A 23,579-nucleotide genomic window follows, 5' to 3' on the forward strand; every position below is an offset into this window, starting at 1 on the left:
TGTTTTATTCACAACACATGCAGAGAAAAAGGCAACAATTATTATTCCAGCGTGGGTAATGTACCGTCATACAGTGAATGTGTGCTGCGCATTTGGAGATTAACAGACACTCGAGCTATACGTGCTGCCCATCTATTTGTGCCCTGTGTGTTTGTGACCCAGCACCCTGTAAGTTATTCATGATTTTGGGGATTTTCTGGGGCAAATACATTCCAAAGCCCTTGAACAGAAAAACAGAGAGCTGGAAAAGAAACAGGATGCTCTGAACGTTGGATATTAGGAGGAAAGAAATGACATTTGGAGACAAAGTGAAGAATGAGCTCATGTATTTGGATGAGAAAAGGCGATGAAACGCAAATCAAACAATATGGAGAAAAGAAAGAGAGAGAAAGGCTGGGGGAAGCGGCAGAGCGATAGTATAGATGATAGGAGGGGGGCTAGATACAGAGCAAGAGAGAGAGATGGAAAGAGCGAGGGAGGGAGGGAGGGAGGAATTTCCCTCAGGGGCGATGTGTTTGTGCTCTCTCTCTCTCCCTCTCTCTGTTGTTCATTCACTCATACACACACTCCATCCACACGTCTTTGACAGACACACACAGCATATAGACACTTTCTAATTCATTCACCTCCCTCGCTCACACACTCACAGTTTCTTTTTACAACCTTGAGTCGTATTTTCACTCCTTTCCTGCCTTGAGAGTCTAGAGAAGCAGCTACGCCACCTCAACTTTAAAACCGCCGTCACAGAATACAGGAGAGAGAAGAGACAGAACAGAACAGAATAAAACAAACAAAAAAATCACTGAAGTGCTCAGAACGATGGAATAGAGAAGCATGAAAGTCCCAAAAACATCAGGAGGAAACAGACTTTATGAGAGGAACTGACTGAAGGAGACAGCTCAGGTAAGCTCATGTCTTGTTCTATCGCTGTTTTCATTCTCAGTTTAATTTCCCCTGGTTGACCGGAGTATTTGGTCAGAGAAACTCTTGAATTTTAACCAGAACTTTCAACTGTACTTAACGTGTCTCATGAGTATGGTCGCCTACAGCATGTCAGATTTAAAATGTGCTTTAAAAAGTGAATCCACTTCTTTAGTCAATCATAGGACTGTGCACTCTTAAAAATAAAGGTTCTGAAAGTGGGCTTTTGCAGCAATGCCATAAAATAACCATTTTGGTTTTTCAAAGAACCTTTCAATGAACAGTTCTTAAAATAATTGATTTTCTTTTCTAAAGAACCCTTTTTTGACAACAAAAAACCTTGGAATGGAAAGGTTCCATGGATATTAAAGGTTCTTCATGGAACCATATATGCCAAAAAAGAACCTTCACAGAGGCATAGAAACTTCCTACAGACCTGACATGATAAAGAGATGTTTACTATTGTTCTTAGAAGAGGTACTATAACTTTAGAGACCGATGTAGGATTTCCTGAAAACCAGGTATCACTAAGATCTGACCTTTATTCTTTTGGATTTTTATAAAACAAATTTTTGCAAATGATATTAGCTGGTAATTTCGCAATTTTTAATGATTTTATACACTTTCCAGAGGATTTATGATTTATTGTTTATTGTTATAAGCCTACTGTACATACCCACAAGTGTGTTTATTTTGTCTTTCACCAATGTAGCAAGTAAATGCTTGTAAAATTATTTTAACAAATGTCTACGGCTGCAAATCACCTGGTAAAGTGAAATCAGATGTTATATACACAACATTTTGGTTCTCCAAAGAAACTTTCAGTGAAAAGTTCTTATAAAGAAAGATTTTCTCTCCTAGAGTCAAGAATATTGTAATAATCTGATTACTTTTTTCCCCACTATAAGGAACCAATATGGCAAATGAAAGGTTTCATTGATGTTAAAGATTCTTCAGTAAAACCAAAGATTAAAAATAAAGAACCTTTATTTTAAGAGTGAACTGTAAATATGAATTCAAAGCTGTTTCTGCCCTTAAGAGGCAGAAGATTCATCAATCCATTAAATGCAATGACACTGTTTAATTAAGTATTAAACATTTGGATTAAATTTCAAGTTTAGTTCTATGAAAAAACAAGTCCAGTGTTGACATTCTCTGTCATGTGTATGTTTGTGTATGCGAGTCAGTGGTTTCTAGAAGGCAGTGGGGCCATGGGAGAAGGATGTCACAGAAGGATGAATGGATGAGTGAGCTAATAGGGCTAATATGTTATGTACTTCACACATGATGCAAAATTTATTGTATCAAATCAGAAGTGCAGCATGCGACTTGGTACTCCACAAAATTCAGATCTGCTGTGTAATGAAAAGGGAAAATCTGGTAGACATAAAAAATTTTATGATAAAACTATCCCTGTTTTTATATTACACGACGCTATGGTGAAAGTTACTTCATTAAATCCCATCCCTAACCATAGCCTACCACTAAACGCAGATGGATAATATGAATGTTGATATGCATGTTGTTCAAGCCTTAGGTCTACCCCAAAATGTAAAATCTGATTGGTTGAAAATAATGTTGTGCCCAGACCAAGGATGTGGATCAAAAAACATGTCCTACTTGGCGAAATCACAGTAAGCTGCTTTCCTTTACATAAACATATTTGATTAAGATGTTCAGTGCAAGATGTTGACAAAGGAAAGAAAGAAAACAAAAAAAAATATAGCTGCGAGCAGCGATGACGGGCCCAAGCCGTCAGCATACGCCACCCCGGTGGCATCGATAAAACGGTGCCCAGCGAGCACAAGCATCACAGTAACCCTCTGGCAGTTTGGTTTTAAGGGATACGGCAATTAAAGGGTTAATCCAAACCATCAACTCTGTGAAACACACACACACAGAACAACATATAAAACTTTAAATTCTATGAAAATATATTTTTCATTGGTAGTTGATGTTAGTTAATGCATTTACTAATGCTAACAAATGAGAAATTATTATAGTTACCAAAGGTTTTAATGATTTATAAGCATTTTTTAATGATTTATTTTTCCATTAACTAAAATGAATAATTTTTTCTAACACAAATGAATAAAGTAAAAAATATATTGTTAATATTTAATGTTATTTGTGAATTAACCAATGTTAAAAAACAACATTATTTAACTGTTGTTAATTTACATCATTAATAAATATATACCATTTAATGTTGAAATCAATGTTTTAATGTTTAAAATCAATTCCAAAATGTGTTAATATATTAAATTTTAAAGTTTTATCTTTTGAACATGACTATTTTTCTAATATTAAAAATATTATGTTCATTGTTAGCTCATTGTAAGTTCATACTATCAATGAAGAATTAACATGCTTTAAAAAATATATTTTTCATTGTTAGTTCATGTTAATTAATGCATTCCCTACTGTTAACAAATGAGACTCAATTATAAAGTGTTATCAAAACCTTTAATGCTTTAAGCATTTTTTAAGGATTTTATTGAGAAGTTTAAACAGACTCTCTCTCTCTCTCTCTCTCTCTCTCTCTCTCTCTCTCTCTCTCTGTCTCCCTCTCTCTCTCTCTCCCCCTCCACACTCACTGAACTCACACAGTCAGTCACCCACCCAGTCACCCACCGCACACATTAGAAGCACAGTGACAGGATATCTCTGATAAGTTTTAAAATTTTCTTCTCGCCATAGTGTACTGTAAATTCATGGAATTAATCACATATCCTCAGACTGTCTTGTTCTGTGTTTGGTGTGAATTTGTGGTTTCTGCTTGGAGGTGTATGAATTTGTTTACAGCCCGTTTTGAAAAAAAAAAACACATAAAAAAAAAAAAGCCGACTTCCTGTTGGTCGTAGCTAATGTCTGTAAATTAGAAAGTTGTCCGGCTTAATGTGGACAATTTATGTACCAAGTTTGGTGTCTGTAGCTATCATTATATATATATAATCATTAATAATTATATTCCATTTAATGTTGATCAATATTAATTCCAAAATGTGTTAATATATTATTAAATTTTAAAGTTTCTCTTTTGAACATGACTATTTTTCTAACATTAAAAATATTTTGTTCATTGTTAGTTCATTGTAAGTTCATACTATCAATGAAGAATTAACATGCTGTAAAAAATTATATTTTTCATTGTTAGTTCATGTTAATTAATGCATTCCCTACTGTTAACAATTGAGACTTAATTATAAAGTGTTATGAAAACCTTTAATGCTTTATAAGCATTTTTTAAAGATTTAAAAAAAACAGACCCTCTCTCTCTTTCTCTCTCTCACCCAGCTCCTCAATCCACACAGTCACTCACACAGTCACTCACACCCCACCCCCACCCCCTCACTCAGCTGCAGGCTGACAGGGAACTCTCACTCATAGAAGCATTGTAACAACTGTCTGATAGTTTTTAAATTTTCTCCTCTGCATAGTGTATTGTAAATTCATGAAATTAATCACATATCCTCAGACTGTATTGTTCTGTGTATGTAATTTTTTATGAAGTGTTTGGAAGCTGCTCTTAAAAGATAAAAAAAAAAAAAAAATCTCTTTTTTACTGTAACTTTAATAAATTGCCATTAAATCATCGTTCAAGATATCCTAAATCCGTCCGCAATTTAGCATCTTCAGTATTTTGGCATCATGAGAAAAAATGTTTGGTGTGATTTACGTGTTTCTGCTTTGAGGAGTATGAATTTGTTTACAGCCCGTTTTAAAAAAAAACCTACATTAAAATAAATATAGCCGACGTCCTGTTGGTCGTAGCTAATGACTGTAAATTAGAAAGTTGTCCGGATTAATAAGAACAATTTATGTACCGAGTTTGGTGTCTGTAGCTATCATTATATATATATATATATATATATATATATATATAAACATTAATAATTATATACCATTTAATGTTGATCAATATTAATTCCAAAATGTGTTAATATATTATTAAATTTTAAAGTTTATCTTTTGAACATGACTATTTTTCTAACATTAAAAAGATTAATAAATGCTTTAAAAAAAAATTGTTCTTTGTTAGTTCATACTATCCTGAAAGAATTAACATGCTGTAAAAATATATTTTTCATTGTTAGTTCACGTTAATTAATGCATTTCCTAATGTTAAGAAATGAGACCTTATTATAAAGTGTTATCAAAACCTTTAATGCTTTATAAGCATTTTTTAAGGATTTTATTGAGAAGTTTAAACAGACCCTCTCTCTCTCTCTCTCTCTCTCTCTCTCTCTCTCTCTCCCCCTCCACACTCACTGAACTCACACAGTCAGTCACCCACCCAGTCACCCACCGCACACATTAGAAGCACAGAGACAGGAGAACTCTGATAAGTTTGAAAATTTTCTTTTCGCCATAGTGTATTGTAAATTCATGAAATAATCACATATCCTCAGACTGTCTTGTTCTGTGTATGTAATTTTTTATGAAGTGTTTGGAAGCTGCTCTTAAAAGATAAAAAAAAAAAAAAGTGTTCTTTTTTACTGTAACTTTAATAAATTTCCATTAAATCATCGTTCAAGATATCCTAAATCCGTCCGCAATTTAGCATCATCAGTATTTTGGCATCATGACAAAAAATGTTTGGTGTGATTTCCGTGTTTCTGTTTGGAGGAGTATGAATTTGTTTACAGCCCGTTTAAAAAAAAAAAAAAACACACATTAAAATAAATATAGCCGACTTCCTGTTGGTCGTAGCTAATGACTGTAAATTAGAAAGTTGTCCGGATTAATAAGAACAATTTATATACCGAGTTTGGTGTCTGTAGCTATCATATATATATATATATATATATATATATATACAAATTAATAATTATATACCATTTAATGTTGATCAATATTAATTCCAAAATGTGTTAATATATTATTAAATTTTAAAGTTTATCTTTTGAACATGACTATTTTTCTAACATTAAAAAGATTAATAAATGCTTTAAAAAAAATGTTCTTTGTTAGTTCATACTATCATGGAAGAATTAACATGCTGTAAAAATATATTTTTCATTGTTAGTTCACGTTAATTAATGCATTTCCTAATGTTAAGAAATGAGACCTTATTATAAAGTGTTATCAAAATCTTTAATGATTTATAAGCATTTTTTTAAGATTTTAAAAAACAGACCCTCTCTCTCTTTCTCTCTCTCACCCACTGGCTCAATCCACACAGTCACTCACAGCCCACCCCACCCCTCACTCAGCAGCAGTGACAGGGAGCTCTCACTCAGAGGCAGCTCTGATAGTTTTTAAATTTTCTGCTCTCCATAGTGTATTGTAAATTCATGAAATTAATCCCATATCCTCAGACTGTATTGTTCTGTGTATGTAATTTTTTATGAAGTGTTTGGAAGCTGCTCTTAAAAGATAAAAAAAAAAAAGTTTTTTCTTGTTTACTGTAACTTTAATAAATTTCCATTAAATCATCGTTCAAGATATCCTAAATCCGTCCGCAATTTAGCATCATCAGTATTTTGGCATCATGAGAAAAAATGTTTGGTGTGATTTCCGTGTTTCTGTTTGGAGGAGTATGAATTTGTTTACAGCCCGTTTAAAAAAAAACCCACATTAAAATAAATATAGCCGACGTCCTGTTGGTCGTAGCTAATGACTGTAAATTAGAAAGTTGTCCGGATTAATAAGAACAATTTATGTACCGAGTTTGGTGTCTGTAGCTAAAACTAACCCCCCCATTTTTGACAAAAGGTGGCGCTATAGAGTGCCTCTTCCACGCCCGTTTATGAGCTTTTTCCAGTGTCTAACTATCATTAATACTCATATGTGTGTTGAGTTTCATGACATTCTAAACATGTTATCTGCCTCAAAATCACCAGAAACGAATTTTCAACTTTGACACGTTGCCATGGCAACACAATTTTAGATATCAATATTCCCTTCACAGTTTTACATCGGCCGTGTTTTGACATTATTCTGGTGAAGTTTGAAGCAAATCGAGGTAAAAGAAGATGCTGAATTCAAAGCATTTTGAAAACGACACACTTCCTGCTGCCAGTTGGTGGCGCTATAACTTTCAGTCATAATAGTCACATCTATCCAATCGGCATCATACAACGAACAAACCACTGAAGTTTGATCTACATCATACAATGTATGTGGACGTTATTAGGCATTTCCTGGGTCTCATTTTTCGCCATAACTTCATCGCCTCGCCACGGGCAAACCGTTCGACATATCAAAAATATCTTCGCAATTTAGCGTCCCCAATGTCTTGAGATCATGTTCACCGAGTTTGGTGGCAATCGTATGGAAATCCTCAGAGGAGTATATCAAATTCCAGAGCATGTGCTTTTTAAACAGCCCTGAATAGCCGACTTCCTGTTGGGCGGAGCCTAAGACATGCTGCAGGGAAGTTGTTCGGCTCAATGAGTTCTATATGTGTACCGAGTTTCATATGAATACGTGCAAGTATGTGTGAGCTATACATCAAGCTTTCTGACAATTTTCCAGGGGGCGCCGTAGAGCCCCTGTGCCACGCCCGGGTCCCAGCCTCAGCGGCGTCCTAATGGCCGCAGGTTCCAACGTGCGTGCCAATTTTCGAGAGTTTTCGGGCACGTTAAGGCCCCCAAAAGTGCCCGGATAGTTGAAATTAAAAAAAAATTCTTAGGGGAACAATGATTCAATATAGCTGCAAGCAGCGATGACGGGCCCAAGCCGTCAGCATACGCCACCCCGGTGGCATCGATAAAACGGTGCCCAGCGAGCACACGCATCACAGTAACCCTCTGGCAGTTTGGTTTTAAGGGATACGGCAATTAAAGGGTTAGTCCAAACCATCAACTCTGTGAAACACACACACACACAAAACAACATATAAAACTTTAAATTCTGTGAAAATATATTTTTCATTGGTAGTTGATGTTAGTTAATGCATTTACTAATGCTAACAAATGAGAAATTGTTATAGTTACCAAAGGTTTTAATGATTTATAAGCATTTTTTAATGATTTATTTTTCCATTAACTAACATGAATAATTTACTAACACAAATGAATAAAGTAAAAAATATATTGTTAATATTTAATGTTATTTGTGAATTAACCAATGTTAAAAAAACAACATTATTTAACTGTTGTTAATTTACATCATTAATAAATATATACCATTTAATGTTTATCAAAATCAATTCCAAAAGGTGTTAATATATTATTAAATTTTAACGTTTTATCTTTTGAACATGACTATTTTTCTAATATTAAAAATATTTTGTTCATTGTTAGTTGGTTGTAAGTTCATACTATCAATGAAGAATTAACATGCTGTAAAAAATATATTTTTCATTGTTAGTTCATGTTAATTAATGCATTCCCTACTGTTAACAAATGAGACTTAATTATAAAGTGTTATCAAAACCTTTAATGCTTTATAAGCATTTTTTAAGGATTTTATTGAGAAGTTTAAACAGACCCTCTCTCTCTCTCTCTCACTCTCTCTCTCTCTCTCTCTCCCCCTCCACACTCACTGAACTCACACAGTCAGTCACCCACCCAGTCACCCACCGCACACATTAGGAGCGCAGTGACAGGAGATCTCTGATAGTTTTTAAATTTTCTCCTCTCCATAGTGTATTGTAAATTCATGAAATTAATCACATATCGTCAGACTGTATTGTTCTGTGTATGTAATTTTTTATGAAGTGTTTGGAAGCTGCTCTTAAAAGATAAAAAAAAAAAGTTTTCTCTTTTTTCTGTAACTTTAATAAGTTGCCATTAAAACACCGTTCAAGATATCCTAAATCCGTCCGCAATTTAGCATCTTCAGTATTTTGGCATCATGAGAAAAAATGTTTGGTGTGATTTCTGTGTTTCTGCTTGAAGGAGTATTAATTTGTTTACAGCCTGTTTTTAAAAAAAACCCACATTAAAATAAATATAGCCGACTTCCTGTTGGTCGTAGCTAATGTCTGTAAATTAGAAAGTTGTCCGGATTAATAAGAACAATTTATGTACCGAGTTTGGTGTCTGTAGCTATCATTATATATATATATATATATAATCATTAATAATTATATACCATTTAATGTTGATCAATATTAATTCCAAAATGTGTTAATATATTATTAAATTTTAAAGTTTATCTTTTGAACATGACTATTTTTCTAACATTAAAAAGATTAATAAATGCTTTTAAAAAAACTGTTCTTTGTTAGTTCATACTATCATGGAAGAATTAACATGCTGTAAAAATATATTTTTCATTGTTAGTTCACGTTAATTAATGCATTTCCTAATGTTAAGAATTGAGACCTTATTATAAAGTGTTATCAAAATCTTTAATGATTTATAAGCATTTTTTAAAGATTTTAAAAAACAGACCCTCTCTCTCTCTTTCTCTCTCTCACCCACTGGCTCAATCCACACAGTCACTCACACAGTCACTGACAGCCCACCCCACCCCCACCCCTCACTCAGCTGCAGGCTGACAGGACCTCTCACTCAGCTGCAGGCTGACAGGGATCTCTCACTCAGAAGCAGTATATCAACTCTCTGATAGTTTTTAAATTTTCTCCTAAGCATAGTGTATTGTAAATTCATGAAATTAATCACATATCCTCAGACTGTATTGTTCTGTGTATGTAATTTTTTATGAAGTGTTTGAAAGCTGCTCTTAAAAGATAAAAAAAAAAAAAAATCTCTTTTTTACTGTAACTTTAATAAATTGCCATTAAATCATCGTTCAAGATATCCTAAATCCGTCCGCAATTTAGCATCTTCAGTATTTTGGCATCATGATAAAAAATGTTTGGTGTGATTTCCTTGTTTTTGCTTGGAGGAGTATTAATTTGTTTACAGCCCGTTTTTAAAAAAAACCCACATTAAAATAAATAATGCCGACTTCCTGTTGGTCGTAGCTAATGACTGTAAATTAGAAAGTTGTCCGGATTAATAAGAACAATTTATGTACCGAGTTTGGTGTCTGTAGCTAAAACTAACCCCCCCATTTTTGACAAAAGGTGGCGCTATAGAGTGTCTCTTCCACGCCCGTTTATGAGCTTTTTCCAGTGTCTAACTATCATTAATACTCATATGTGTGTTGAGTTTCATGACATTCTAAACATGTTATCTGCCTCAAAATCACCAGAAACGAATTTTCAACTTTGACACGTTGCCATGGTAACATAATTTTAGATATCAATATTCCCTTCACAGTTTTACATCGGCCGTGTTTTGACATTATTCTGGTGAAGTTTGAAGCAAATCGAGTAAAAATAAGATGCTGAATTCAAAGCATTTTGAAAACGACACACTTCCTGCAGCCAGTTGGTGGCCCTATAACTTTCAGTCATAATAGTCACATCTATCCGATCGGCATCACACAACGAACAAATCACTGAAGTTTGATCTACATCATACAATGTATGTTGACGTTATTAGGCATTTCCTGTGTCTCATTTTTCGCCATAATTTCATCGCCTCGCCACGGGCAAACCGTTCGACATATCAAAAATATCTTCGCAATTTAGCGTCCCCAATGTCTTGAGATCATGTTCACCGAGTTTGGTGGCAATTGTATGGAAATCCTCAGAGGAGTATATCAAATTCCAGAGCATGCGCTTTTTAAACAGCCCTGAATAGCCGACTTCCTGTTGGGCGGAGCCTAAAACATGCTGTGCGGAAGTTGTTCAGCTCAATGAGTTCTATATGTGTACCGAGTTTCATATGAATACGTGCAAGTATGTGTGAGCTATACATCAAGCTTTCTGACAATTTTGCAGGGGGCGCCGTAGAGCCCCTGTGCCACGCCCGGGTCCCAGCCTCAGCGGCGTCCTAATGGCCGCAGGTTCCAATGTGTGTGCCAATTTTCAAGAGTTTTCGGGCACGTTAAGGCCCCCAAAAGTACCCGGATAGTCGAAATAAAAAATAATAAAAAAAATAATAATCCTTAGAAGAACAATAGGGCCCTGCGCCTTACTGGCTTGGGCCCTAAATATAGCTGCAAGCAGCGATGACGGGCCCAAGCCGTCAGCATACGCCACCCCGGTGGCATCGATAAAACGGTGCCCAGCGAGCACAAGCATCACAGTAACCCTCTGGCAGTTTGGTTTTAAGGGATACGGCAATTAAAGGGTTAATCCAAACCATCAACTCTGTGAAACACACACACACACAGAACAACATATAAAACTTTCAATTCTGTGAAAATATATTTTTCATTGGTATTTGATGTTAGTTAATGCATTTACTAATGCTAACAACTGAGAAATTATTATAGTTACCAAAGCTTTTAATGATTTATACGCATTTTTTAATTATTTATTTTTCCATTAACTAACATGAATAATTTTTTCTAACACAAATTAATAAAGTAAAAAATATATTGTTAATATTTAATGTTATTTGTGAATTAACCAATCTTAAAAACCTATATTATTTAACTGTTGTTAGTTAACATCATTAATAAATATATACCATTTAATGTTGATCAAAATCAATTCCAAAATGTGTTAATATATTATTACATTTTAAAGGTTTATTTTTTGAACATGACTATTTTTCTAATATTAAAAATATTTTGTTCATTGTTAGCTCATTGTAAGTTCATACTAATCAATGAAGAATTAACATGCTGTAAAATATATATTTTTCATTGTTAGTTCATGTTAATTAATGCATTCCCTACTGTTAACAAATGAGACTTAATTATAAAGTGTTATCAAAACCTTTAATGCTTTATAAGCATTTTATTGAGAAGTTTAAACAGACCCTCTCTCTCTCTCTCTCTCTCCCCCTCCACACTCACTGAACTCACACAGTCAGTCACCCACCCAGTCACCCACCGCACACATTAGAAGCACAGTGACAGGAGAACTCTGATAAGTTTGAAAATTTTCTGCTCTCCATAGTGTATTGTAAATTCATTAAATTAATCACATATCCTCAGACTGTCTTGTTCTGTGTATGTAATTTTTTATGAAGTGTTTGGAAGATGCTCTTAAAAGATAAAAAAAAAAAAAAGTGTTCTTTTTTACTGTAACTTTAATAAATTGCCATTAAATCACCGTTCAAGATATCCTAAATCCGTCCGCAATGAAGCATCTTCAGTATCTTGGAAGCATGTGAAAAAATGTTTGGTGTGAATTTTTGGTTTCTGCTTGGGAGGAGTATGAATTTATTTATAGCCCGTTTAAAAAAAAAAAAAACACATAAAAAAAAAATAGCCGATTTCCTGTTGGTCGTAACTAATGACTGTAAATTAGAAAGTTGTCCGGATTAATAAGAACAATTTATGTACCGAGTTTGGTGTCTGTAGCTATCATTATATATATATAATCATTAATAATTATATACCATTTAATGTTGATCAATATTAATTCCAAAATGTGTTTATATATTATTACATTTTAAAGTTTATCTTTTGAACATGACTATTTTTCTAACATTAAAAAGATTAATAAATGCTTTAAAAAAAATGTTCTTTGTTAGTTCATACTATCATGGAAGAATTAACATGCTGTAAAAATATATTTTTCATTGTTAGTTCACGTTAATTAATGCATTTCCTAATGTTAAGAAATGAGACCTTATTATAAAGTGTTATCAAAATCTTTAATGATTTATAAGCATTTTTTAAAGATTTTTAAAAAAACAGACCCTCTCTCTCTCTTTCTCTCTCTCACCCAGCTCCTCAACTCACACAGTCACTGACAGCCCACCCCACCCCCACCCCTCACTCAGTAGCAGTGACAGGGAGATCTCACTCAGAGGCAGTCTAACAGCTCTCTGATAGTTTTTAAATTTTCTTCTCACCATAGTCTATTGTAAATTCATGAAATTAATCACATATCCTCAGACTGTATTGTTCTGTGTATGTAATTTTTTATGAAGTGTTTGGAAGCTGCTCTTAAAAGATAAAAAAAAAAAAAGTTTTCTCTTTTTTACTGTAACTTTAATAAATTGCCATTAAATCATCGTTCAAGATATCCTAAATCCGTCCGCAATTTAACATCTTCAGTATTTTGGCGTCATGAGAAAAAATGTTTTGTGTGATTTACGTGTTTCTGTTTGGAGGAGTATGAATTTGTTTACAGCCCGTTTTTTTAAAAAACCCACATTAAAATAAATATAGCCGACGTCCTGTTGGTCGTAGCTAATGATTGTAAATTAGAAAGTTGTCCGGATTAATTAGAACAATTTATGTACCGAGTTTGGTATCTGTAGCTAAAACTAACCCCCCCATTTTTGACAAAAGGTGGCGCTATAGAGTGCCTCTTCCACGCCCGTTTATGAGCTTTTTCCAGTGTCTAACTATCATTAATACTCATATGTGTGTTGAGTTTCATGACATTCTAAACATGTTATCTGCCTCAAAATCACCAGAAACGAATTTTCAACTTTGACACGTTGCCATGGTAACATAATTTTAGATATCAATATTCCCTTCACAGTTTTACATCGGCCGTGTTTTGACATTATTCTGGTGAAGTTTGAAGCAAATCGAGTAAAAAGAAGATGCTGAATTCACAGCATTTTGAAAACGACACACTTCCTGCAGCCAGTTGGTGGCGCTATAACTTTCAGTCATAATAGTCACATCTATCCGATCGGCATCATACAACGAACAAATCACTGAAGTTTGATCTGCATCATACAATGTATGTGGACGTTATTAGGCATTTCCTGGGTCTCATTTTTCGCCATAACTTCATCGCCTCGCCACGGGCAAACCGTTCGACATATCAAAAATATCTTCGCAATTTAGCGTCCCCAATGTCTTGAGATCATGTTCACCGAGTTTGGTGGCAATCGTATGGAAATCCTCAGAGGAGTATATCAAATTCCAGAGCATGCGCTTTTTAAACAGCCCTGAATAGCCGACTTCCTGTTGGGCGGAGCCTAAAACATGCAGCGTGAAAGTTGTTCAGCTCAATGAGTTCTATATGTGTACCGAGTTTCATATGAATACGTGCAAGTATGTGTGAGCTATACATCAAGCTTTCTGACAATTTTGCAGGGGGCGCCGTAGAGCCCCTGTGCCACGCCCGGGTCCCAGCCTCAGCGGCGTCCTAATGGCCGCAGGTTCCAATGTGTGTGCCAATTTTCAAGAGTTTTCGGGCACGTTAAGGCCCCCAAAAGTACCCGGATAGTCGAAATAAAAAATAATAAAAAAAAAAAAAAAAAAAAAAAAAAAAAAAAAAAAAAATAATCCTTAGGGGAACAATAGGGCCCTGCGCCTTACTGGCTTGGGCCCTAAATATAGCTGCAAGCAGCGATGACGGGCCCAAGCCGTCAGCATACGCCACCCCGGTGGCATCGATAAAACGGTGCCCAGCGAGCACGCGCATCACAGTAACCCTCTGGCAGTTTGGTTTTAAGGGATACGGCAATTAAAGGGTTAATCCAAACCATCAACTCTGTGAAACACACACACACACAGAACAACATATAAAACTTGGAATTCTGTGAAAATATATTTTTCATTGGTAGTTGATGTTAGTTAATGCATTTACTAATGTTAACAAATGAGAAATTATTATAGTTACCAAAGCTTTTAATGATTTATAAGCATTTTTTTATTATTTATTTTTCCATTAACTAACATGAATAATTTACTAACACAAATGAATAAAGTAAAAAATATATTGTTAATATTTAATGTTATTTGTGAATTAACCAATGTTAAAAAACAACATTATTTAACTGTTGTTAGTTAACATCAACAATAATTATATACCATTTAATGTTGATCAATATTAATTCCAAAATGTGTTAATATATTATTAAATTTGAAAGTTTTATCTTTTGAGCATGACTATTTTTCTAATATTAAAAATATTTTGTTCATTGTTAGTTCGTTGTAAGTTCATACTATCAATGAAGAATTAACATGCTGTAAAAAATATATCTTTCATTGTTAGTTCATGTTAATTAATGCATTCCCTACTGTTAACAAATGAGACTTCATTATAAAGTGTTATCAAAACCTTTAATGCTTTATAAGCATTTTTTAAGGATTTTATTGAGAAGTTTAAACAGACCCTCTCTCTCTCTCTCTCTCTCTCTCTCTCTCCCTCCACACTCACTGAACTCACACAGTCAGTCACCCACCGCAAACATTAGAAGCACAGAGACAGGAGAACTCTGATAGTTTTTAAATGTTCTCCTCTGCATAGTGTCTTGTAAATTCATGAATTAATCACATATCCTCAGACTGTATTGTTCTGTGTATGTAATTTTTTATGAAGTGTTTGGAAGCTGCTCTTAAAAGATAAAAAAAAAAAAAAAAGTGTTCTTTTTTACTGTAACTTTAATAAATTGCCATTAAATCACCATTCAAGATATCCTAAATCGGTCCGCAATGTAGCATCTTCAGTATCTTGGAGGCATGTGAAAAAATGTTTGGTGTGAATTTTTGGTTTCTGCTTGGAGGAGTATGAATTTGTTTACAGCCCGTTTAAAAAAAAAAAAAAACACATTAAAATAAATATAGCCGACTTCCTGTTGGTCGTAGCTAATGACTGTAAATTAGAAAGTTGTCCGGATTAATTAGAACAATTTATGTACCGAGTTTGGTGTCTGTAGCTATCATTATATATATATATATAATCATTAATAATTATATACCATTTAATGTTGATCAATATTAATTCCAAAATGTGTTAATATATTATTAAATTTTAAAGTTTATCTTTTGAACATGATTATTTTTCTAACATTAAAAAGATTAATAAATGCTTTAAAAAAAATTGTTCTTTGTTAGTTCATACTATCATGGAAGAATTAACATGCTGTAAAAATATATTTTTCATTGTTAGTTCACGTTAATTAATGCATTTCCTAATGTTAAGAATTGAGACCTTATTATAAAGTGTTATCAAAATCTTTAATGATTTATAAGCATTTTTAAAAGATTTTAAAAAACAGACCCTCTCTCTCTCTCTTTCTCTCTCTCACCCACTGGCTCAATCCACACAGTCACTCACACCCCACAACACCCCACCCCCACCCCTCACTCAGAAGCAGTGGCAGGAGCTCTCACTCAGAAGCAGGCTGATAGTTTTTTAATTTTCTCCTCTGCATAGTGTATTGTAAATTCATGAAATTAATCACATATCCTCAGACTGTATTGTTCTGTGTATGTAATTTTTTTATGAAGTGTTTGGAAGCTGCTCTTAAAAGATAAAAAAAAATAAAAAATTCTCTTTTTTACTGTAAATTTAATAAATTTCCATTAAATCATCGTTCAAGATATCCTAAATCCGTCCGCAATTTAGCATCTTCAGTATTTTGGCATCACGAGAAAAAATGTTTGGTGTGATTTCCGTGTTTCTGCTTGGAGGAGTATTAATTTGTTTACAGCCCGTTTTAAAAAAAAACCCACATTAAAATAAATATAGCCGACTTCCTGTTGGTCGTAGCTAATGACTGTAAATTAGAAAGTTGTCCGGATTAATAAGAACAATTTATGTACCGAGTTTGGTGTCTGTAGCTAAAACTAACCCCCCCATTTTTGACAAAAGGTGGCGCTATAGAGTGCCTCTTCCACGCCCGTTTATGAGCTTTTTCCAGTGTCTAACTATCATTAATACTGATATGTGTGTTGAGTTTCATGACATTCTAAACATGTTATCTGCCTCAAAATCACCAGAAACGAATTTTCAACTTTGACACGTTGCCATGGCAACATACTTTTAGATATCAATCTTCCCTTCACAGTTTTACATCGGCCGTGTTTTGACATTATTCTGGTGAAGTTTGAAGCAAATCAAGTAAAAAGAAGATGCTGAATTCAAAGCATTTTGAAAACGACACACTTCCTGCAGCCAGTTGGTGGCGCTATAACTTTCAGTCATAATAGTCACATCTATCCGATCGGCATCATACAACGAACAAACCACTGGAGTTTGATCTACATCATACAATGTATGTGGACGTTATTAGGCATTTCCTGGGTCTCATTTTTCGCCATAACTTCATCGCCTCGCCACGGGCAAACCGTTCGACATATCAAAAATATCTTCGCAATTTAGCGTCCCCAATGTCTTGAGATCATGTTCACCTAGTTTGGTGGCAATCGTATGGAAATCCTCAGAGGAGTATATCAAATTCCAGAGCATGCGCTTTTTAAACAGCCCTGAATAGCCGACTTCCTGTTGGGCGGAGCCTAAGACATGCAGCGTTAAAGTTGTTCAGCTCAATGAGTTCTATATGTGTACCGAGTTTCATATGAATACGTGCAAGTATGTGTGAGCTATACATCAAGTTTTCTGACAATTTTCCAGGGGGCGCCGTAGAGCCCCTGTGCCACGCCCGGGTCCCAGCCTCAGCGGCGTCCTAATGGCCGCAGGTTCCAATGTGCGTGCCAATTTTCGAGAGTTTTCGGGCACGTTAAGGCCCCCAAAAGTGCCCGGATGATTGAAATAAAAAATAAAAAAAAAAAAAAAAAAAAATAATAATCCTTAGAAGAACAATAGGGCCCTGCGCCTTACTGGCTTGGGCCCTAAATATAGCTGCGAGCAGCGATGACGGGCCCAAGCCGTCAGCATACGCCACCCCGGTGGCATCGATAAAACGGTGCCCAGCGAGCACAAGCATCACAGTAACCCTCTGGCAGTTTGGTTTTAAGGGATACGGCAATTAAAGGGTTAATCCAAACCATCAACTCTGTGAAACACACACACACAGAACAACATATAAAACTTTAAATTCTGTGAAAATATATTTTTCATTGGTAGTTGATGTTAGTTAATGCATTTACTAATGCTAACAAATGAGAAATTATTATAGTTACCAAAGGTTTTAATGATTTATTTTTCCATTAACTAACATGAATCATTTTTTCTAACACAAATGAATAAAGTAAAAAATATATTGTTAATATTTAATGTTATTTGTGCATTCACCAATGTTAAAAAACAACATTATTTAACTGTTGTTAGTTAACATCATTAATAAATATATACCATTTAATGTTGATCAAAATCAATTCCAAAATGTGTTAATATATTATTACATTTTAAAGTTTTATCTTTTGAACATGACTATTTTTCTAATATTAAAAATATTTTGTTCATTGTTAGTTCATTGTAAGTTCATACTATCAATGAAGAATTAACATGCTGTAAAAAATATATTTTTCATTGTTAGTTCATGTTAATTAATGCATTCCCTACTATTAACAAATGAGACTTAATTATAAAGTGTTATCAAAACCTTTAATGCTTTATAAGCATTTTTTAAGGATTTTATTGAGAAGTTTAAACAGACCCTCTCTCTCTCTCTCTCTCTCTTTCTCTCTCTCTCTCTCTCTCTCTCTCTCTCTCCCCCTCCACACTCACTGGACTCACACAGTCAGTCACCCACCGCACACATTAGGAGCGCAGTGACAGCAGATCTCTGATAGTTTTAATTTTCTGCTCTCCATAGTGTATTGTAAATTCATGAAATTAATCACATATCCTCAGACGGTCTTGTTCTGTGTATGTAATTTTTTATGAAGTGTTTGGAAGCTGCTCTTTAAAGATAAAAAAAAAAAAAGTGTTCTTTTTTTACTGTAACTTTAATAAATTGCCATTAAATCACCGTTCAAGATTTCCTAAATCGGTCCGCAATGAAGCATCTTCAGTATCTTGGAAGCATGTGAAAAAATGTTTGGTGTGAATTTTTGGTTTCTGCTTGAAGGAGTATGAATTTGTTTACAGCCCGTTTAAAAAAAAAAAAAACGCATTAAAAAAAAATAGCCGATTTCCTGTTGGTCGTAGCTAATGACTGTAAATTAGAAAGTTGTCCGGATTAATAAGAACAATTTATGTACCGAGTTTGGTGTCTGTAGCTATCATTATATATATATATAATCATTAATAATTATATACCATTTAATGTTGATCAATATTAATCCAAAATGTGTTTATATATTATTAAATTTTAAAGTTTATCTTTTGAACATGACTATTTTTCTAACATTAAAAAGATTAATAAATGCTTTAAAAAAATTGTTCTTTGTTAGTTCATACTATCATGGAAGAATTAACATGCTGTAAAAATATATTTTTCATTGTTAGTTCACGTTAATTAATGCATTTCCTAATGTTAAGAATTGAGACCTTATTATAAAGTGTTATCAAAATCTTTAATGATTTATAAGCATTTTTTAAAGATTTTAAAAAACAGACCCTCTCTCTCTTTCTCTCTCTCACCCACTGCCTCAATCCACACAGTCACTCACACAGTCACTCACACCCCACCCCCACCCCTCACTCAGCTGCAGGCTGACAGGACCTCTCACTCAGAGGCAGGCTGGCAGGGAGCTCTAACTCAAAAGCAGCTCTGATAGTTTTTTAATTTTCTCCTCTGCATAGTGTATTGTAAATTCATGAAATTAATCACATATCCTCAGACTGTATTGTTCTGTGTATGTAATTTTTTATGAAGTGTTTGGAAGCTGCTCTTAAAAGATAAAAAAAAAAAAAATTATCTTTTTTACTGTAACTTTAATAAATTGCCATTAAATCATCGTTCAAGATATCCTAAATCCGTCCGCAATTTAGCATCTTCAGTATTTTGGCATCATGATAAAAAATGTTTGGTGTGATTTCCGTGTTTCTGCTTGGAGGAGTATTAATTTGTTTACAGCCCGTTTTTAAAAAAAACCCACATTAAAATAAATATAGCCGACTTCCTGTTGGTCGTAGCTAATGACTGTAAATTAGAAAGTTGTCCGGATTAATTAGAACAATTTATGTACCGAGTTTGGGGTCTGTAGCTAAAACTAACCCCCTCATTTTTGACAAAAGGTGGCGCTATAGAGTGCCTCTTCCACGCCCGTTTATGAGCTTTTTCCAGTGTCTAACTATCATTAATACTCATATGTGTGTTGAGTTTCATGACATTCTAAACATGTTATCTGCCTCAAAATCACCAGAAACGAATTTTCAACTTTGACACGTTGCCATGGCAACATAATTTTAGATATCAATATTCCCTTCACAGTTTTACATCGGCCGTGTTTTGACATTATTCTGGTGAAGTTTGAAGCAAATCGAGTAAAAATAAGATGCTGAATTCAAAGCATTTTGAAAACGACACACTTCCTGCAGCCAGTTGGTGGCGCTATAACTTTCAGTCATAATAGTCACATCTATCCGATCGGCATCATACAACGAACAAATCACTGGAGTTTGATCTACATCATACAATGTATGTGGACGTTATTAGGCATTTCCTGGGTCTCATTTTTCGCCATAACTTCATCGCCTCGCCACGGGCAAACCGTTCGACATATCAAAAATATCTTCGCAATTTAGCATCCCCAATGTCTTGAGATCATGTTCACCGAGTTTGGTGGCAATCGTATGGAAATCCTCAGAGGAGTATATCAAATTCCAGAACATGCGCTTTTTAAACAGCCCTGAATAGCCGACTTCCTGTTGGGCGGAGCCTATGAAATGCTGCACGGAAGTTGTTCGGCTCAATGAGTTCTATATGTGTACCGAGTTTCATATGAATACGTGCAAGTATGTGTGAGCTATACATCAAGCTTTCTGACAATTTTCCAGGGGGCGCCGTAGAGCCCCTGTGCCCCGCCCGGGTCCCAGCCTCAGCCGCGTCCTAATGGCCGCAGGTTCCAACGTGCGTGCCAATTTTCAAGAGTTTTCGGGCACGTTAAGGCCCCCAAAAGTACCCGGATAGTCGAAATAAAAAATAATAAAAAAAAAAATAATAATCCTTAGAAGAACAATAGGGCCCTGCGCCTTACTGGCTTGGGCCCTAATAATCCTTAGGGGAACAATAGGGCCCTGCGCCTTACTGGCTTGGGCCCTAAATATAGCTGCGAGCAGCGATGACGGGCCCAAGCCGTCAGCATACGCCACCCCGGTGGCATCGATAAAACGGTGCCCAGCGAGCACAAGCATCACAGTAACCCTCTGGCAGTTTGGTTTTAAGGGATACGGCAATTAAAGGGTTAATCCAAACCATCAACTCTGTGAAACACACACACACAGAACATATAAAACTTTAAATTCTGTGAAAATATATTTTTCATTGGTAGTTGATGCTAGTTAATGCATTTACTAATGCTAACAAATGAGAAATTATTATAGTTACCAAAGCTTTTAATGATTTATAAGCATTTTTTAATGATTTATTTTTCCATTAACTAACATGAATAATTTTTTCTAACACAAATTAATAAAGTAAAAAATATATTGTTAATATTTAATGTTATTTGTGAATTAACCAATGTTAAAAAACAACATTATTTAACTGTTGTTAATTTACATCATTAATAAATATATACCATTTAATGTTGATCAAAATCAATTCCAAAATGTGTTAATATATTATTACATTTTAAAGTTTTATCTTTTGAACATGACTATTTTTCTAATATAAAAAATATTTTGTTCATTGTTAGTTCATTGTAAGTTCATACTATCAATGAAGAATTAACATGCTGTAAAAAATATATTTTTCATTGTTAGTTCATGTTAATTAATGCATTCACTACTGTTAACAAATGAGACTTAATTATAAAGTGTTATCAAAACCTTTAATGCTTTATAAGCATTTTTTAAGGATTTTATTGAGATGTTTAAACAGACCCTCTCTCTCTCTCTCTCCCCCTCCACACTCACTGAACTCACACAGTCAGTCACCCACCCAGTCACCTACCGCAAACATTAGAAGCACAGAGACAGGAGAACTCTGATAGTTTTTAAATTTTCTCCTCCGCATAGTGTATTGTAAATTCATGAAATTAATCACATATCCTCAGACTGTATTGTTCTGTGTATGTAATTTTTTATAAAGTGTTTGGAAGCTGCTCTTAAAAGAAAAAAAAAATGAAAAGTTTTCTCTTTTTTACTGTAATTTTAATAAATTGCCATTAAATCATCGTTCAAGATATCCTAAATCCGTCCGCAATTTAGCATCTTCAGTATTTTGGCATCATAAGAAAAAATGTTTGGTGTGATTTACGTGTTTCTGTTTGGAGGAGTATGAATTTGTTTACAGCCTGTTTAAAAACAAAACCCACATTAAAATAAATATAGCCGACTTCCTGTTGGTCGTAGCTAATGACTGTAAATTAGAAAGTTGTCCGGATTAATAAGAACAATTTATGTACCGAGTTTGGTGTCTGTAGCTATCATTATATATATATAAACATTAATAATTATATACCATTTAATGTTGATCAATATTAATTCCAAAATGTGTTAATATATTATTACATTTTAAAGTTTATCTTTTGAACATGACTATTTTTCTAACATTAAAAAGATTAATAAATGCTTTAAAAAAATTGTTCTTTGTTAGTTCATACTATCATGGAAGAATTAACATGCTGTAAAAATATATTTTTCATTGTTAGTTCACGTTAATTAATGCATTTCCTAATGTTAAGAATTGAGACCTTATTTAATGATTTATAAGCATTTTTTAAAGATTTTAAAAAACAGACCCTCTCTCTCTCTTTCTCTCTCTCACCCAGCTCCTCAATCCACACAGTCACTCACACCCCACCCCACCCCCACCCCCACCCCTCACTCAGCTGCAGTGACAGGGATCTCTCACTCAGCAGTCTAACAGCTTTCTGATAGTTTTTAAATTTTCTCCTAAGCATAGTGTATTGTAAATTCATGAAATTAATCACATATCCTCAGACTATATTGTTCTGTGTATGTAATTTTTTATGAAGTGTTTGGAAGCTTCTCTTAAAAGATAAAAAAAAAAAAAAATTATCTTTTTTACTGTAACTTTAATAAATTGCCATTAAATCATCGTTCAAGATATCCTAAATACGTCCGCAATTTAGCATCTTCAGTATTTTGGCATCATGATAAAAAATGTTTGGTGTGATTTCCGTGTTTCTGCTTGGAGGAGTATTAATTTGTTTACAGCCCGTTTTTAAAAAAAACCCACATTAAAATAAATATAGCCGACTTCCTGTTGGTCGTAGCTAATGACTGTAAATTAGAAAGTTGTCCGGATTAATTAGAACAATTTATGTACCGAGTTTGGTGTCTGTAGCTAAAACTAACCCCCCCATTTTTGACAAAAGGTGGCGCTATAGAGTGCCTCTTCCACGCCCGTTTATGAGGTTTTTCCAGTGTCTAACTATCATTAAAATGAATATGTGTGTTGAGTTTCATGACATTCTAAACATGTTATCTGCCTCAAAATCACCAGAAACGAATTTTCAACTTTGACACGTTGCCATGGCAACATAATTTTAGATATCAATATTCCCTTCACAGTTTTACATCGGCCGTGTTTTGACATTATTCTGGTGAAGTTTGAAGCAAATCGAGTAAAAATAAGATGCTGAATTCAAATAATTTTGAAAACGACACACTTCCTGCAGCCAGTTGGTGGCGCTATAACTTTCAGTCATAATAGTCACATCTATCCGATCGGCATCATACAACGAACAAACCACTGGAGTTTGATCAACATCATACAATGTATGTGGACGTTATTAGGCATTTCCTGGGTCTCATTTTTCGCCATAACTTCATCGCCTCGCCACGGGCAAACCGTTCGACATATCAAAAATATCTTCGCAATTTAGCGTCCCCAATGTCTTGAGATCATGTTCACCGAGTTTGGTGGCAATCGTATGGAAATCCTCAGAGGAGTATATCAAATTCCAGAGCATGCGCTTTTTAAACAGCCCTGAATAGCCGACTT

The 23,579-nt window shown here is 34.3% G+C and overlaps 1 protein-coding gene across 1 annotated transcript in view; it reads left to right on the forward strand.

The window, feature by feature from the left end:
* Nucleotides 1-565: 565 nt before the first annotated feature.
* The window catches only part of LOC306870166 (heparan sulfate glucosamine 3-O-sulfotransferase 1-like), a 61,485-nt gene continuing 38,471 nt past the window's right edge, over nucleotides 566-23,579 (forward strand). The window contains exon 1 of the mRNA XM_079417274.1: nucleotides 566-903. The gene's annotated coding sequence lies outside the window, so the exon portion shown is untranslated. The remainder of the gene's footprint in view (nucleotides 904-23,579) is intronic.

Source organism: Barbus barbus (genome assembly GCF_936440315.1).
Source record: "Barbus barbus genome assembly, chromosome: 5".
Taxonomy (NCBI): Eukaryota; Metazoa; Chordata; class Actinopteri; order Cypriniformes; family Cyprinidae; genus Barbus; species Barbus barbus.